The sequence below is a fragment of the Camelus ferus genome, chromosome X (genome assembly GCF_009834535.1).
Source record: "Camelus ferus isolate YT-003-E chromosome X, BCGSAC_Cfer_1.0, whole genome shotgun sequence".
Lineage (NCBI taxonomy): Eukaryota > Metazoa > Chordata > Mammalia > Artiodactyla > Camelidae > Camelus > Camelus ferus.
Genome location: NC_045732.1, coordinates 37529308 through 37547910, shown reverse-complemented (window position 1 = coordinate 37547910; position 18603 = coordinate 37529308). Strand labels below are relative to the sequence as shown.

The 18603-nt window shown below is 38.9% G+C and overlaps 1 long non-coding RNA gene across 1 annotated transcript in view; it reads right to left on the bottom strand.

Moving 5' to 3' along the window:
• Window positions 1–17657, bottom strand: part of LOC116662075 — an 84987-nt gene extending 67330 nt beyond the window's left edge. Inside the window, exons 1-2 of the long non-coding RNA XR_004318069.1 lie at window positions 17522–17657; window positions 17086–17263 (exon numbers count right to left, since the gene is read on the bottom strand). This is a non-coding gene — a long non-coding RNA (uncharacterized LOC116662075). The remainder of the gene's footprint in view (window positions 1–17085; window positions 17264–17521) is intronic.
• Between the last annotated feature and the right edge of the window lie 946 nt (window positions 17658–18603).

The following is an 18603-nucleotide window of genomic DNA, read 5'->3' as shown; positions in this document are numbered from 1 at the left end:
CAAGTAATTAGTTAACAATAACAGCTAAGTACTGAAGTTTGAAAGGAATTTAAAATACATAAATTAGAGTGGATTTAAAGTAATGCCAGTAATTACACCATTTTCATTTTCCTGCATTCTGATGTGTTTTCTGAAAGAGAGAAAGTGTTAGGGAAATTATAGCCAGCATCATGGGAACTAAGCATGACCCATCCACTGCCTCTCAAAGTGAGATAAGGGGATGTGCAGAGGTGCTTGAAGCCATGTCAGAGATGCGGCCATTCAATGTTAACTGCTGGTACCTAAAACATCCCTTTTTAATATATATTAAAACAAAAACACTGATGCCTTTTTGAAGAGAAAGCAAAATGTGCATGAATTTTCAAGATCAACCCATAGACTTGAGGTTACCTGGGGCTATGTATCCAAGGACTCAGGGATATATATCCTTTCTCCTTGGCTTATATGGGTTCTGAGGTAGAAAAGTTTGTGAAACTGTTAAACCATGTCTCAGACAAACCAGACAGTTATTGCTCTACCAGTATTTTGTTATAATGATTATAGATTTTTACAGTGCCCACGAGTTATGATTCTACAATTGCTTCCATTCCCTTTATATTTCATACAATAATACATTTTTAATAACAAACTGCAAGGAAAGACAAGAGAAAAAAAGTGCATAGGCCTCTATATTGCACATGTATGAAAAGGATCTTAGGAACATTTCTGTCTATGATACAACAGCTAACTTCCAAATTAAAGGCAAGACAAAAGTGATAACACAAGTGAAATTGTAAAATGCTCTTCATGTTTATAAGATGTTAATTCTCCATAAACTCTATCTTTCGTGATATTAACAATAAAGTAAGATTTATTTATATTTTTCCTTCAATTTGCATGGTTACATATTTTATTAATTTTATGTATGGAATGAAAGTCTGGAAAAATTCAAGCCTCATTTTTTTCAAAAATAAGTTCCATTAAAGAAAATTTGATTGATCATATTTTTTCTTCATGTGAGCCTCAGGAGGCACAGAACTAAATTAATCATAATCCTTAGTTCAAGATACACTCTGGCAGATTTTATTTTCCAAGGATGGCTAATAACTCCTTCTCATGTACTCATCAACAATGTGACCTGGACACTTCTCCCATAGAGAAGAGGGGGTCTCTGTACCCAGCCCCTGAAACTAGGTGGGACATGTGATTTGCTTGTGACCAACGGAATGTGTCTAGGTCAGTAAAGGTGATGGCAGCTTCTGCCTTGCTTGCTGGAACACTCAGGCCGGAGCAGCCATGCTGTAAGGAAGCCCAAACTAGCCCATGGGTTAAGACCACATGGAGAAATCCTGAGATTATATGAAGAGAGAGACACCTCAGCTGTTCCGGCCTTAACCACTATTTGATTGCAATCACATGAATCACCCCTAGAAACAGTGAAAGCTAATTACTATTGTATCAGACTGCTAAGTTTTGGGGTAATTTGTTAAATAACAATTTTAATGGAACATGCATTGTCATCATTGGTCCATGAATGGTTCTTTGGATTGCTTGACTAATGCAAAATGATATAGTAATCTTATGAGACACTAGTTGGTCATCTTTCTGGATTTTTTTCCTGATAAAATTTTGATATTTTTAAATGATTGACTTCATTGTTCACATATTTATAAAATTATGAATATAATGTCTAACTCTGCCTCACCTCCTCCCTCTAAAAAAAGTTTAAGCACTATTTATTTAGCCTAGAAATGTGAATTTCTTCTAAATTTGGATATGACCATGGGAGTGCCTAACGCATATAAACTCTGCTTGTCCTTGCATCCCAGAGGCTAAAAGATTAGGAACTCCTGATGCAATCCTGCTGTGCTTCAGTTTCCCACGTGTAAGATGGCAGAACAGTACTAACCCTGCCTGTCTCATAGGGTTGCTGTGAGCACCTATTTAGAAAATGCTGAAGAAAATATTCATAAGTAATAAGGATTTATTATCATAAAGTTGTATTATTTTTATAGTTTCATTATGTATGTTGCATTGTCCTGTCTCCTTCCTCACCTGGAAAACACAGGTATCATTCTCCTTCCCACTATGTGCACATAAAAAGTTGCTCTGTAAGTGATCCACAGTCTGTGGGACAGAGGTTTATATGTTTCTTAACGGTAGGAACCAAACCTTCTGTTTCTTTTCTTTCCTTCATGTTCGAAATGTAGTAACGTTTTGTGTTTAATAATTTTTCCCACCCAGATGTATCCAAATCTAGCCTGGTATTCCCACATAAACTGTAAAATAAATAAGATCACCGGCAGGGCATGCCCAGCTTGGATCCCATTCGAGGAGGGGTCATTACTGAAAGACCAAGAGTGTCTCATTAGAAGGTGATTCTGCCCTCAAGGCAGCCCCATGGCATGACCCCTGAGGACAGCTTTAGAAAGATTCTGCAGTGCCAGCCCCTGAGATTTCTAGAACTAACATCCAGATGTCCGTCTGCTGCACAGACACTGAGAGGGTTGTTTCTGATGATATGATGTTCCTAATTTCTATTCACAGCTTGAGTATGTCCCTGTTGCCTTTGGGAATTAAAGCCGGGGTCTTGGGTGTGGAAATCTCCAAAGAGTGGGCGACATAATTCTCAGTCCTCAAATCTCACATTCAGCTCAGCCCCTAATTGCCCACAGAACTTCTGTTTACCATGCAAGGGTAAGGGACCACATGAGCCTTTTTTACCTATAGGCTGAGACCTCCTTGCAGAAGGCTGGCAATCTCGCCTTGGGGGATATTTCGCAGCTCATTATTTTTTCTCTTTAGATACGGTAGCCTCACTTCTGCTCATTAGGCTCCTTTCACTACATCATTGCCTTTCTTTAATGTGGCTGGTCTATTAAATAGCCCTCACCTGGCAGAGCCCCCACAGTGTCCCGAATGCAGCTCTGCACTCTCGCTTTCATGACTCAGTTTGGACGTGGCTTTAATAAGACTGGCACTGGCGCCAGCATCCTGCATCTCCTCATGCCACGGAGGAGGGGGGGATAGCACAGAACTCGGAGGACCTGCCACTTAGTGCTCAGAGGTTCCTGAAGGCTTTCACAGAAACGGAATAAGGTACGCCAGAGGAAAGGCTCTGAGCAGAAATATTGGCATCCCATTTATTCAGCGCTACCAAATATCAAAAGGCAATTGATTAAATATTGATCTGACAACTGCTTGAAAAGGAACAGGTGCTTCTCACAATCTGGCAAGAAAACAGGGTCAGGAACACTAAATGTGGGTACTGCAAAAGCATGTTTGCAAAATCTCCGTGTCTTCTTGCCATGATTAAAAGGCTTGTTAGTCATGGGTGAAATCCTATAGAGGGTATGTGCTTGAGCGTCAGTTCACATTAAGCTGCATGAAATTCATGTTTCTTCTTTAGTCAGAATCCCTCAAACTGACCCAACCAATGCAGTTCCTTTTGTGGTCAGATCAGCTTCTTTGGACTTTTTCTGGAAGGTCAGCCCTTGAACAAAAACCAATCTTAAAAGGCTAGTGTTCTAGTCTTTGTTTGTTTGCAAGTACAGATACCCACTTGAGCTAACTCAAGTAAGAACTGGTTAATTAAAACACAAATGTGTATATATGTATATGTATGTGCACATGCATGCATATAACACAGACACACATGTGTATATCACTGGCCTCAAGCTGAGGAGTCTTCAGAAAACAACCCTCTTTCCCTTCCTCCCTCTCCTTCTCCTTCCCTCCTTCTTCCCTTTCAAGGCTATCATGGGCTCCCATTTTTGCCTCTTTCTGCCCATATATGGTTTTTTCTTCAATTTTCCCACAGGCCAGAATCCTCTTAGCTCACCCATAACTGGTTTGGCCTTGGCTTTGGTTTGTTCTGGCACTGACTCCTGCCCCCCATTGCTGTAGGCTAGATGCCAGTCATGAAAGGGTTGTCACTGCCCTCATGTACGCAACGTTGGTCATAGCTATTCATACTGTCATCACTTCAACTGGGATCTGTGCATTGCTGATGCTACACATGCTAAATTGAATTGTTGTTTAAAATGTCTTCAGAAAGATTATACTATGATTTAGCATTGAAATGAAAAGGTATCGTGTACACAGAAAGGCGTGTAAACAAAGCAATGGGGCATAAATTTGATATTAGCGAAGCAAATATTCATCATTGGAGGAATGGCAGCAATTTCATATTTTCTTGCAAAGTAACAACCAAGTGTTTATAAGACCTAAGAAAGGAAGACATCTACAAGTAGATGAAGCTGTGTTACATTTTGCTTCTGAGATATGGGCAAAAGGATTACCTATCTCGTGTCGAACAATGCAATTGAAAGCAGAAGTTGCCAAATCCTTCAGAGCAGACAAAAGAAATTTTGAAGCTATGAGAGGCTGATGTGACCAATTCATGTGTCAAGCAGGACATTGTTAAGACTGAATATCCATTTGTCAAAACTGCTCAACTTCTAGCAACATTTGTTTCAATTAAGGGAAAATAATACTATTAATCTGATCAAATGGCAAAGCACCAGAATCAAAACTTGCCAAATGGGTTTCTGCATCTTGGACAAAAATCCTGGATACAAAGTACTCTTTTAAGAAATTCCAAATCACTGATGTTTTAGGGGGCTTAGAGAAAGATCTTCTGTGGAAAACCATGGACATCAGCAATTTTAAGCTGTAAAGTATTTCAGAAGAGTTAGACTCAATGCAGAGAAATTTTAGGAATTTATTTTAGTTAAATTTTCCTTTTCATGTACTCTTAGTATATCTAAAAGGCTCTTTCAATATGTAAAAATTAAAATTCTATGATTTTTTTAAAAAGCATTATAAGAGTTTAATTGGTGGCACTTTTTTCTTTCTTGGTGGCATATAAAATCACTGATGCCAACTTACGTGCAAGGAAACATAGTAGGTCCAACGAAATGTGAGCAGAAGCTGTGGGTGCAACATTGGCCTTGCTTGCTTAAGAGGAGATCTCAGGCCCCAGAACTCCACTTTTCCTGCCATCCCACTGGCTGGAGTGACAACAAGGCTACATTGTCCAATATGGTAGCCACTAGCTAGCCACATGTGGCTATGTAAATGTATATTTTAATCAGTTAAAATTTAAAGTTCAGTTCCTTGGTTGTAGTAGCTACAGTTCAAGTGTCCAAAAGCCACTTGTGGCTAGTGGTTACTATGCTGGACAACACAGATTCAGATAGAACCTTTTTATCACAAGAGAATATTCTATTGGACAGCACTGGACTGCAGTGACTTTGAAAGCCATGCACTGAAGATGGCAGAGCCACTCTTGGTCTGGGTTCTTGCACAATTGCTTGAAGCTGAACTGCCCATTGACCTGGAGCACTTACCTCCAACTGTTGAAAGAGAAATAAAATGTCTCTGTTCTTCATGCTACATTATTGGTGGATGTTTTAGTACAGCAGCTCACCTTGTGCACAAATTAATACCATTGGTTGACTTGTTTACTGTCTCTCTTCCCCAATAGATTCTATTGGGGCAGGCTTAGTTTTTCAGAACTTAGCACAGTGCCTGACACATACATAGGTCCATAAAAATAAATTGAATGATTTAATTAATAAATATGAGTACATAGGAGGGACAACTATAATTTAGAAGATCAATAAAGATTTCCTGAAGGAAGTAGCATCTATGGTGAGACATGAAGGACGAATCAGAGGCAATAGAGGTATAAGGCAGGAGGAAGCGGGTTCCCAACAGAGAGAAGACCCAAGGGGATAGAACAGGGACCTCTGGAGAGAGTGAAAATGGAATACAGGTTTGCAACTCAAGGGAAGCAGGAGGAATTAGGTTAGAGTAGCAGGGAAGAGATCATGATGGGCTGTACTAAGATTCTGTATTTCATCCTGACAGTAGCAGAAGGGCCACTAAACAATGTTGGTGCTTTTACTAAGCTATCTTAACATTTTTCCAATAAAATGAACGTTTATTCTATTCTTAGAAGCATCTAAGGGAGGAAATTCCCTGACACTTTGGGTAAACCATTTCTGCACTTAGCCAAGATCCTCATGGAAAGTTCCCTCGTCTCTGACCTAAAGCTCTTTCTTTAACCAAAGTAGATTTCTTTTTTATTGTTTACTTGACCTAAAACACATTGGTTACCATTCTCTATGCTTTTTCCATGTAGTATAAAGGTCTTAGGGAATAGGTCAGATCCCTGTGTTATAAGTTAACTGGGCTGCTGTCAGGCATTTTGCTACATGTGGTAATTTCAATGAGGAGGGGCCTGATACAACCAGTAAATAGGGACTTGGTAATAATGGAATCCTACTGTATTCCAAAAGAGATGAGAAGACTGTCCCAAGTCTTCTCTTCCTTGGAACGATTCCAGGTCCTATCACCTTCTTTTATCAGGGATGGTGGGAATCTTCAGCCTTTCTTTGCGAGAAGGATGATATGCGGAAAGCAGACATTTTCTACATTTGCCCTTATCATGGAGGAGATTCTAACAACTTGTATATATTCAAAGGGCCAATGTTATCAACAGCCTTCTCCACCTGCCTCTCACAGCTCTCTTGTGAGTTTAAGATTTTCATGTCCACCTACTACTGCACATTTTCATCTATAAGACCCACCAAGCTCCTAGAATTTAACATGTCCCAACCCCCATTTATTATCACTCCCATACCCTCCCCATAAATCTGCCCCTCCTTATTTCCAGCGACATTTTATCCACTCAATCACAAAATACACAGACTTGTGAGTTGCCTTTCCTTACACTCCTCAGTCTCTCCATCACCAAGCTCAGTCTTGTCTCCCTCCTAAGAATCTCTCCCACACATCTTGCCCTCTCCAACTCCTCTAATGACTGCCGGAATCCATATCCTCATCATTTCCTGTATCTAGCCCCAAGTTCTGGCAATCTGGAGTGACATTCCTAAAATCCAATTCTAATCACCCTACTTCTCTGCCTAGAATTTCTAAGTTACTCCCTACTACTTTCAGGAAACAGTTCGCATTCAAGAACAGAGTGCACAAGGCCCTTCATGATGTGATCCCTCCCTACCTCTCTAATCTCGTGTTTCACCCCTCCCTTAGAGCTCCTCGTGCCTCCTCTCCAGTTACTAACAGACACAGCCATTCCTGCTCCTCTTTGTACAGTTTGTTTTGCAGGCATGTACTACCACCTCTTTATTCACCTAGGAAAATTCTACTTGGCCTGTAAGGTTCACCTTGGGAAGCTTTCACCTAAGGTTGCCCTTTGTGATACTTAGCTACCCACCCTTGATACTTAGAAAACACCATGGTTTTGTTGTTCACGCTTAAGACATCATGTTGAAATTGCTTCTTAAGTTGCTTCTCTCCCTGACTAGATGTGGGATTCAACAAAGGTAGGGATCTATTTTATTCATCTACATAAATACACTACCTATTGTAGTACATGACACATAATAAGCCATCCAACAAATGTTTGCTGAATGCATGATTATTTTTTCAAATTTCATACAGTCAAAATGGTAAAATCAAAAGCCACAATGGATGTGTTTTTATCTTGGGTATACAAGGATAGATAAGGGTTCCACAGCCAGCATCAAACCCCAGGAACAAACCAAGGAGGTAGGGCAACCCAGAACCACTTCTGGATGGTTCTGTGAAGATCTGGTTCTGGCAAGTGAATATATAAGGCTGAAGTAAGGGAGATTTGATGCCTTAACAACAGTCAGTAGGTGGAAGGTAACTGTATTATTTATGTATCTCTCTGTATTTATTTATTTATGTATACTCCTCATCAAGCCAGGAAAGACTGGAGATAGGTTGTATAAACATATTTGACAGAATAAATTAATTTAAGCGGATGTAGAAACCAAGTCAAGGGAAAATAAAGGCAAGGAAATAAAATAAAGTCAAGATGATACCTATTTCTTTTCCAAAAGACCAATGGGATGATAGATCAAATATTATAAGATAAAAAGAAACCCAACTAAGTTCTAAAATAATAAAAAACATCTCTGGGAAACAGAAATAAAGCAGAAACTCAAAGCAGTATTTGGACAAAAGCTATGGGCCTGGTTTGGCAATAGACCAGAATCAGGTTTAAGGTGGGGGATGGGGGCTGGGTTTCAGCAACAATGGGTTAAACTGGGAGTAAGAGTGCCTAATAGCTAGAACCTGTTTGAAGCAACTCATGGCTCTGTGACTGAATTGATAATGTCTCAATGTCATCATGAGATGGGAGATTTGAGCAACTGATATAAGACATAGGGCTCTAGTGGGTCAGGTAGAGGCAACTTCAAAACTGCTAGACAGGGAGAAGTGACTGCATAAAGAGAATAAGAAAAAACTAACACCAAATCACATTCAAGATAAGCTTGAAAACAAAAATTCCAAATACATGAAGAAAAATAACATTACGAAATACAGTAACAAAATCAATAAGAAAGGAATTTATTCTAGATAAAATGAAACTAAATACTGATATAAAAATAACTTTAATATTAGTATATTGGTATATCCCAGATTCCCAAAGAGATAAAGGAAAGAATAATATTAGAGAGTGAGAATAAGAAATTATGAAACATAAGTAGAGAAAGCAGCTAAAATGAAAAATAAACAAGTGGACATTAAAAAGAACCATTTAGCAATCTTGGAAATAAAAAATATATATCATTATGCAAATGAATCAATAAATGAGGTTAGTTCTAGGTTGGACTTAATCAAAGAGAAAATTAGTGAATTGGGAGATAGTCGTGCATAATTTATAAAACACAGAACAAAGAGATAAAATGATACCACGAAAGAGCAGCTGAGAGAAATACTGAGAGGAAGTGACATTATACACTTAATTGGAGTTCAAAACAAGGGAACAGAATTTTCCAGAATTATGGTAATTAGAGAAAGATAGAAAGCACTCAGATTAAAAGTTAAACCAAATTCTAAACAGTAGGAATGAAAATAAATCTAAATTTAAACATATATTGAAATTTCAGAACATCAAGGACAAAGAGAAAAATTTTAAAGCTGCTAGGATGAAAAGACAAATTATTGTTTAAAAAAAATTACACTTAGAGCAGACTTCTCATCTACAACAATAGATGACAGAAGACAATGGAGTCCTCAGACTGTAAGGGAAAAGAATTTGTCCATCTACACCTTCACTTTAAGCTAAAATATCATTTTAAAGGTGAGAATAAATAAACATATTTTCAAATATAAAAGACCCATAGATATTCACTAGGAGAACAATTAAAGGATGTATAGGTATCCCCTGCTTTTTGAAAGTTCACTTTATGCTACTTTGTCTTCACAAAAGACCTACATTAGTACCTGTTTTTGCTAACCGAAAGAAATCTAAGGAGGGTATTTGCTTTTACAAAAAAGCTGAAAAGCAAAAACAACATTTAAGGTTTTGAAGTGAGCTCTTATAGAGGCAGCAGGCACCCGAGCAGTGAGAGCGACACCGCCAAGCTCCTTCCCTGGGAAATACACCCAGCATCTCAGCATCCAGACGCCATCGCTTTGACCTGTGTCTGTGAGCATCTGTGCTTTATCTCAATTTATTTCGTGCCTCCATGAGCAAGACGTGTCCTAACGTAATTGCCTCTGCGCTTTACACCATTTCAGCAAAAGGTTTCACAGGAATGCTCTACTTTCAAATAGCAGTGGAAGCCTGTACTTCAGTAAGTAGAAAAATGAACCCAGAGAGGAGTGGGCTACCAGAAATAGTGGTAAATATATATATATAATAATATATAGGATGGTAAATTTAATTAACTACTGACCATTAAAGAGTCACAAATTGTGTTTCAAAAATGATGGGATTAAAATTCTAGACAAAATAATAAGAAAATTTTTAATAAAACTACCCAATAGGGGGTAGTTAAAGGTTAGGAGGGGAGAACAGATATATTAAATAGCTTTAAACTTTGAAGAAACATTTATGATTAAATATGTATGTTTAAATGAAAGAACAACTCGTAAAATTAGGTAGAAATACAACATACAGCTTCCAAACTAGCAGTGAATAAAAAAGGGAACTATTTTTTTTTAATCCATGAGAAAGTTGGAAAGGAAAACAAAAGTGTAATAAGCAGAAAACACAAAATAAGATGATAAAATGATTTCTAATATATCAGTAATACAAAATGATACATGCAGCATGGTTTCATTTGTGTAATGTTTTAAAACTCACAATTCCAAGTGTTGTTTTCAGATATCTGTCTATGTGCAAACACATTAGACATGTCTGGAAATGATGAATACCCATCTCTAGGGAAAGAAAGGACAGAATGGGGTAAAAGAAGAGTACACAGAGGACTTTGATTACACACTTTATTTCTTTTTAAAACCTATGTCTTAAATATGACAAGAGGTTAATATAATAATCTGGGTAGTGGGTCATAATCTAGGTAGTTTTCTGGGCATACAAAGCACCAAAATAGCTATGTATAAGTCTGTACCAAGTATAATGTAACCTCCGAATTTCCAAATGAAAACATCTTTTCAGATGGACTAGTGAAAGGTCTACTTACAATATTTAATTTTCTAATAAAGTTACATATATGTATTTAAAACCATGTTTTATATAAAATTTAGTATTAATTGGAAATACTGTCCTTTTTCCTTATGAAACAACGGTGTGTAAGCTAATCATGAATCTTTGACATCAGTGACTTTCTTAGTAACCACAGGAATATGTTTGAGTATCTGACATAGTTCTCCGGGTCACATTCTCTTCATTTCCCTCCAAAGTGAGATACAGCACTCTTTATATATATAATGGTATCGCTGGAAATATCTGAAGCTTCAAGTTCCCATCCTCGAATTAGAACAGTTTTTTTTTAATCATCCTACAGGTTTATATTTACTATCCCCAAAGGTAACCACTTATTTCATTGCTTTTTAAAGTAGTCCTTAAAAGGCTTGTTACATCAACATTTAACTCTTGCAATTGTGAGGCCATGCTCTCATGCATAATGACTAAATTTGCAGTAAGTTTCTTGGCCTCATTTTCAGTCTATTCTATCAGATGGCCATCCAAATTTAGCATTGATTGAAATAATTCCTAGCTAAGGTGTCTTGACCAAACAAGTGTTTTGTTGATGAAAATAAATATAATAAAGAGTAAACCACAATACACAATGTAACATCCATGGGAGATTACCTTATACCTGGCATAGTCTTGCATTCAGCTATTTTTGATATTCCAAGTCCACAGGAATATATAAAGAATAATATAAAACGAATACCTGTATGTCTATCACACAGAAAAGACTCCTTTTCTGAGCAATAATTTTGATTTTTTAAAAGAATTGGCCTTTGGTTCTGGGACAAGATAGCATAGACTCAATTTTCTCTTCTCTTCCCCTCCAAGTACAACTAAATACCTTGGAAATAATTCAACAAACAATGATAAAAGGACTGTAATTGCTGTGTAGAAGAAGATAGGCTGCTTGTGGATCTTAGGACTTGAAGAAGAACACTGTGGTGAGTTCCCCAGGTTTCTACTTTTTATCTTTCATTTTTTACCAAGAAAAGGGAAGCCTGGCAGGGATTTAGCAGTGAGACCCGCATCCAGTGGCAGTGGCAGACCAGTCTACTCACAGCAGTGGACCAGCAGAGCTCAGGAGGCTGACCTATTCCCTCCCCACATCTAACAATAGCAGTGGGCTCAGTCTGTCCATGGCAGAGTGGGTCCTGAGTGGGCCAATCCACCCCACATCCCCCATCACTTAGCAACAGGTAGACATTTGCACAGGCATCAGGGAGGCTAGCAGGCCCCATGTTTTCCAGCCATCCACTCAGCGACAGAAGGTGACCCAAGGCCAATGTCATGCAACCCTTCACCTAATGGCAGAGTCACCTAGACTCCATAGCTCCTCATCCTCTTTTCAGTGGCAAAAGGCAGGTCAGGTAAGCTCTTAACTTCATCAGAGGCACCTACATTTCAAGGGCTCAGAAAACTAAATTGTCATTGAAACTACAAGCCACAAAAGTAGGACAATACCCACAAGCTAAACCTAAACAGGACAAATGCCTGCTAAAATAAGATTTAAATACAGAGTCTCCTAAATAATATCCTATGGAACATTCACTAAGATAGACCTTATCCTGGTTCATAAAACAAACCTCAACACATTTCAAAGAACTGAAATCAAATAGAATATATTCTCCCATAATGGAATTAAAGTAGAAATCAATAACAGAAAGACAAAAATAAAACTACTAGAAATTAAACAACACACTACTGAGCAATTCATGGGCTTGAGAGAAAGTCTCAAAAAAATTTAAAAATACATGGAACGAAACTAAATTAAGATATAACATATCACCATTTGTGAGCTTCAGCTAAAGCAGTGCTGAGAGGGAAATTTATAGCACTAAATTCTTATAATAGAAAAGAGGAAAGATCTCAAATCAATAATCTAAGTTCCTACTTCAAAAAGTTAGAAAAAGAAGAGCAAAATCAAGCCAAAGCAAGCAGATGAAAATAAATAATAAAAATAAAAGCAGAAATAAAATGAAATTGAAAACAGGAATACAGAGAAAATCAGTGAAACAAAAAGCTGGTTCTTCGGAAAAAAATCAATAAACCTCTAGCAAAACTGACATATAAAATGAGAAGAGACACAAATCAGCAATATTGGGAATGAAGTACGGGATATCAATATAGATCCTACAGCTATTAAAGAATAATAAAGGAATATAACAAACAACTTTGCTCTCATAAATTTGACAACTTAGAAGAAACTGATCAATTTGTCAAAAAACATGAACTAACAAACCTCAATCAAGATGAAATAGATAACCTGACTACTACTATAACTATTAAAGAAATAGAATGTGTAATTTAAAACTCCCCAGAAAGAAGTCCCCTGGCCCAGGTGGATTCACTGAAGAATTTTACCAAACATTTAAGGAATAATTAACGCCAATTTTACCCAATCTCTTCTAGAAAATAGAAGAGGAAGCAACACTTCTCAACTCATGTTATGAGGCCTGTAATATATTGATTCCAAAACCAGAAAGACAGTACAAAAAAATAAAACTATAGACCAATATCTCTCATGAACTTAGAAATAAAAATCCTCAATAAAATATCATCAAATACAATCCAACAATGATATAAATAATTATATACCATGATCAAGTGGGATTATTCCAAGAATGCAAAGGTGGTTCAACATTCAAAAATCAATCAATGCAATCCATAATATCAACAAGTCAAACAAGAACAATTATATAATCATATCAATGGAAATTTAAAAAATTTGAAAATCCAGCATCCTTCATGTTAAAAAGTCTCAGCAAATTAGAAATAGAAAGGAACTACCTCAGTTTGATAAAGAGAATTTACAAGAAACCTACAACTGGTATCACATTTAATGGTAAATGACTGTATGCTCTCCCCTAAGACAGGGAACAAAGTAAGGATGTTCGTTGTCACTACTCATATTCACCAGAGTACAGGAAGTTCTAGCCAGTGCAATTGGCAAGGCAAAAAAAGACATAAAGATCAGAAAGGAAGAAATAAAACTGGCCCCATTTTCAGACTGTCTATGTAGAAAACCCCAAGACATCTATTAAAACAAAATTCCTGGAAACAATAAGTGAGTTCATCAAGGTTGTAGAATATAATACCAACATACAAAACTCAATTACATTTTATATATTAATAATGAACAGTGGAAACTAAAATTAAAAACACAATACCATTTACATTTACTCCAAAAAAAGTGAAATACCTAGGTATACACTTCAAAAAACATGTACAAGATTTGTATGCTGAAAATTATAAAAGACTGATAAAAGAAATCAAGGAAGACCTAATAAATGAAAAATCATTCCAGCAAATGGATTAGAAGACTCAACATAGTAAAGATGTCAGTTCTCTCCAAATTGATATATAAGCTTAATGTAATTCCTATCAATATCTAAGCAAGCTTTTTTATAGACACAGACAAACTTATTCTAAAATTTATATGAAAAAGTACAAACCCTAGAATAGCCAAAACAATCTTGAAAAAGAAAGATAAAGGGAGGAATTATTCTACCCAATATTAAGGCATATTATTTAGCTACATTAATCAAAGCAGTGGTGTTGGTGAGTAGACAGACACATGGGTTAATGGAACAGAATAGAGAACCCAGAAATAGGCTCACACAAATATGCCCAACGAATTTTTGACAAAGGTGCAAAATTAATTCAATGGGGAAAAATAGCCTTTTTAAACAAAGTACCAGAGCAATTAGATGTCCATAGGCAAAAAAACAAAAACAAAAAAAACCCTTGACCTAGACTTCATACTTTATACAAAAATTAACTCAAAATGGATCATGGGCTTAAATGTAAAATATAAAGCTATGAAATATTTAGGGGAAAAAACAGGAGAAAATTTTGTGATCTAGGGCTAGGTAAAGAGTTTTTACACTTGACACCAAAAGCACAATCAGTAAAAGGAAAAATTGATAAATTTGACCTCATCAAAATTAAAAATGGTTGATCTGCAAAACATCCTGTTAAGACCATGAAAAAAAGACAAGCTACCTACTAGGGAGAAATATTTGCAAATCATATATTAGATACAAAGGACTAGTATGTAGAATATATTTAAAAACTCTCAAAACTCAAGAGTTAAAAAATAAACAGCCCAATTAGAAAATGGAAAAAAGACATGAAGAGATATTTCACCAAAGAGGATATACAGATGTCAAATAAGCACATGAAGAGATGTTCAGCTTCATTAGCCATTAGGAAAATGTACACAAAAAAAGCCACAATGAGTTATCACTACATAGCTATCAGTATGGCCAAAATAAAGAATAGTGACAATATCAAATACTGAGCAGGATGTGGTGAAAATGGATCACTCATATATTGCTGACAAGAATGTAAAGTGGTACAGTCACTCTGGAAAACAATTTGACTGTTTCTTACAAAACTAAACATGTAACTACTACACAATTCAATAACTACACTCTAGGGCAGAGTGCAAAGTTTCCAAAGAAATGGAAATGTGTTACAACAAAAACCTATACATGAACATTCACAGTAGCTTTATACATGATAGCCCAAATCTGTAAACAACCCAGACATTCCTGAACAGGTGAATGGCTAAACAAATTGTCATATACCCACACCATGGAATACTATTCAACAATAAAAAGGAATGAGCTATTGATATATAAAAACTGAATCAAATTTGATAGAATTATGCTGAGTTTTTCACTCAGCAAATTCCAAAAGCTTACATACTGTATGATTCCACTTACGTAGCATTTTGAAATGACAAAATTTTAGAAATGGAGCACAGATTAGAGGTTGTCAGGGGTTAAGGGTGGGGCAAGGTGGAGCATGAGGGAAGTGGAGATGGCAACAGAGAAATGCTTGTAGTAATGGCACTGTCCTGTATCTTGACTGTGTGGTGGATACACGAACTTACATGTGTGATAAAACTGCATAGATGTAAGTACACGAAAACACGCAAACGAGTGCAAGCAAAACAGAAAATGTAAAAGACTGGTGGATTATAGCATATCAGTATCCTGGTTGTGATACTGTACAACAGTTTTGCAAGATGTTACCATTGGGGGAAACTGGATAAAGAGTACAGGGGATCTTTCTATATTATTTCTTTTAATTGCGTGTGAATCTACAATTATCTCAAAATAAAAATCAACAACCCTACAAATCAGAGCTTCCTCGCCACTTCCCTTCCCCTCTCTCCACCCCTAGCTAGGTGTTAAACATTTCTCAGCACACAGAACCACTTCTCTTTGGAGAACAGAATTTGTGTTAGGAAAATTTGGTGTGGTTTTTTTCCTGAGTGCCTCACAGAAGACACAGTAGATGGCTGGAGGCAATGGAATAGCCTGTGGCCTTGGGAGGGTAGTTTAACTTCCGTGGGCCTTAGTTTTCTGCATCTGTAAACTGGAGACAGTACTAGAGGGAAGGAAAATGAATACTTATTGAGAAACTACTTTATGTCTGTCTCCTTCCCTGATCCTCTGGCAAGCCTGATGAGCACACATAATGAGTCTCCAAGTTTCAGATGAAGAAACAGAGGCTGAGAGACACGCCTACCAGAGAACAGAGCTGGGGTTAGAGTCCACATCTATTTCATTTACCGCCTGCTGCCCTAGAAGCCTATCCAATTTCCCGACATTAAACCCTACAAGGCAGCCTCTCCCAGTGGAAAGTGAGTTGGTCAGGGAATGCCCGACCCTGTAAGTGGAAGTAGGGAATGCCTGCAAAGGACTCAGCTTGATCCCACCAAGCAGATATGGTTGCATCAGAAGCCACAGACTTCAAGCAGGGCAGCCTCCCGCCATGTACACTGTGGAGCTCCCAGGGACAGCTGCTAATTTCCCTCTGGTTGCTTATTCCCTACTGTTGCCTGCAGTACAAACCAAAAACAGCCCTAAAGGCTGAGCACTCTCCCGTTAGGGGGCAGACAGATGATCACAGTCAGCAGCTGTGAGCCATCGGAACATGGGTACCGACCGTGGATGAAAATGTCCAGGGGTATAACATTGGTGCTGGCTCACGTGGGAGAAGTGTCTCCTTAGGCTGGAGAGCACATTGCCCAACAGAGATTACCTTCCAACCAATCTCCTTGGTGCTTTCCTCACAAACTCTACAGGTTGGCTGCCCAAGATGGTCAAAGGCAAGGCAGTTTGGTGGTTAGAGCTTGGGGGTCAGGAGACATGGATTTCACCCAGCCCTGTGACTTCCTCTAAGACGTTGGACAAGCCATGCACCCCTTCTGGGATTCAATGTCGTCATTTATAAGATGAGGGGTTCGGATTAGTTGTTCCCTAGGCCTCTCCGAGCCCTGGCAGCCCTCATGTTCAAGGTTAGCTCTTAAGACCTACATGCAGGGCCTGTCCGAATCCACCACTGTTCAGAACATTATTGGAACAGAAGTCCTAGTTGAATTTCATTTTTCTTCTGAGGCTGTTTATTGCCTAACAAAATGTACTTAGTGGTAAATTCTGTGATGTTAGTGTAGGCTAAAAACCTACAGACTAAAAAAAAAGTTAGAGGAGGGGTGGGGAGCACAGAGCCAGAAGAGGGAGGACTATCCAGAGGGTCGGGAAATCTCAAATTCACAGGAGTGTCTTAAAAACACAGGCACCATTCCTTACTTATTCACATCCTCTGCTCTGTCTGGGTTCCGCGTGGTCTCCACTTCTTGTTAGCTTTTCAGCTGCATACCAGGCCCCAGCTGGCAGTGGCTAATTGCAATCAGCAGGTGAGAAATGTAGGTTCTCCGAAAAGGAATTATCTCCAGCACTGGGAACCATTCTGGGAAATGTAACAGACCTGGGAAGAAAGGGGGAGATGTTTAAAACCTGAACTTCTGTGAAAAGCATTAATTGAAAAAGACAGCCCCACGCACCAGGAACCCATGACTTGCTCGCCTGAAAATATAATGAAGCAACTTAGTGTGGAAGGAGAGACGGGGAGCATTTCCATTTCTGCAAAAGCAGCTCCTGCCTCGTGCACACAAGCCCTGCGTGCTCTCTTTTTCCGGAAGACCCAGACAGCACAAAGGCTGCTTCTTGTAGTCTAGTCTTTTACCTTTACGTTCTTCTGCAAAGTAAAATCACTGCACCAAGCTGAGGACTTTTCACTTGTTTTTATTTATTTTTTCAAGAAAGATGTAAAGCCGTCTACTCCAAAGTAGAATGATTCAAGGAAGCAAGTTCAAAATCGGCTCACGATCCCTTGAGGTTGCCGAACACCCAAGGCGTTTACTCAGCCTGGTGCCAAGTGACAGGGGCGGGACATGGGTGCGGCCACACACCCGAAAAGGCTGTTCAGCTACTTGGGGAAGCAAGCCTAGTGTCAAGGAGCAAGGTCTGGAGGTGCCTGTGTCCTCAGGCCCGGGCTGCTCTTGGTGGCTCCTATCAGAGGCACCTGGGGACAGGAGAAAGGCCCTGGGGGAAAAAGGCCCTGTGAACACCCGCCAGCTCACCTACAGAATTGGCTCCTCTCTGTGCCTTATCAGGAAAGGAAGTGAAGAGCGTACCAGAGGGCTGATTTGAATTTCATTTTCTCACTCTGTCCCCCTGTGGGGAACGCTGCATGGTGCTGCATGCTGATTCAAAGAAAATTTTCTCTGCTCGCTGGGGTTTAAGGCTAGGAGCACTGCACTGGGCTGTGGGCTGCCTTGCCAACCGCCCAGGGTGGGGGAGATCACACAAACACAGCGGAGGTGGAATGGCCGGGCCGGTCCAGCAACTTTTACGGAGAAGCTGTGTGATTCAGGCAGGCCTCAGGACCCCTGAGGACCACCAAGTCCTCATCTATAAAATAAGCAAATTGCACAGCTTGACTCTTCACCTCACCTCAGTTCTCAGATTCCATAAAAGGTGAGTGATAAGACATGGCTTCAAACACAAAAGAGTCCTTCCCCAGAAGGAATGTTTACTGGAGTTTTTTGGGGAGTGAGGGTGGGTGGCTCGGGTATTCCTTCCTTTTAGTTGTTTGTGGGCCAAAGGGGAGGGAGAGGTTAGGTTCTGAAGCCAATCTCAGATGGAACCCCAGTCCCTGACAGGAGGTCAGACTAAGGACAGAGGCTCTGAGCAGGCCCGCTGGGGAATCTTTGTCCACCTGCGAGGGCCCCCTCCCCTGCTCCCCAGCCACCCCATGGACCAAAG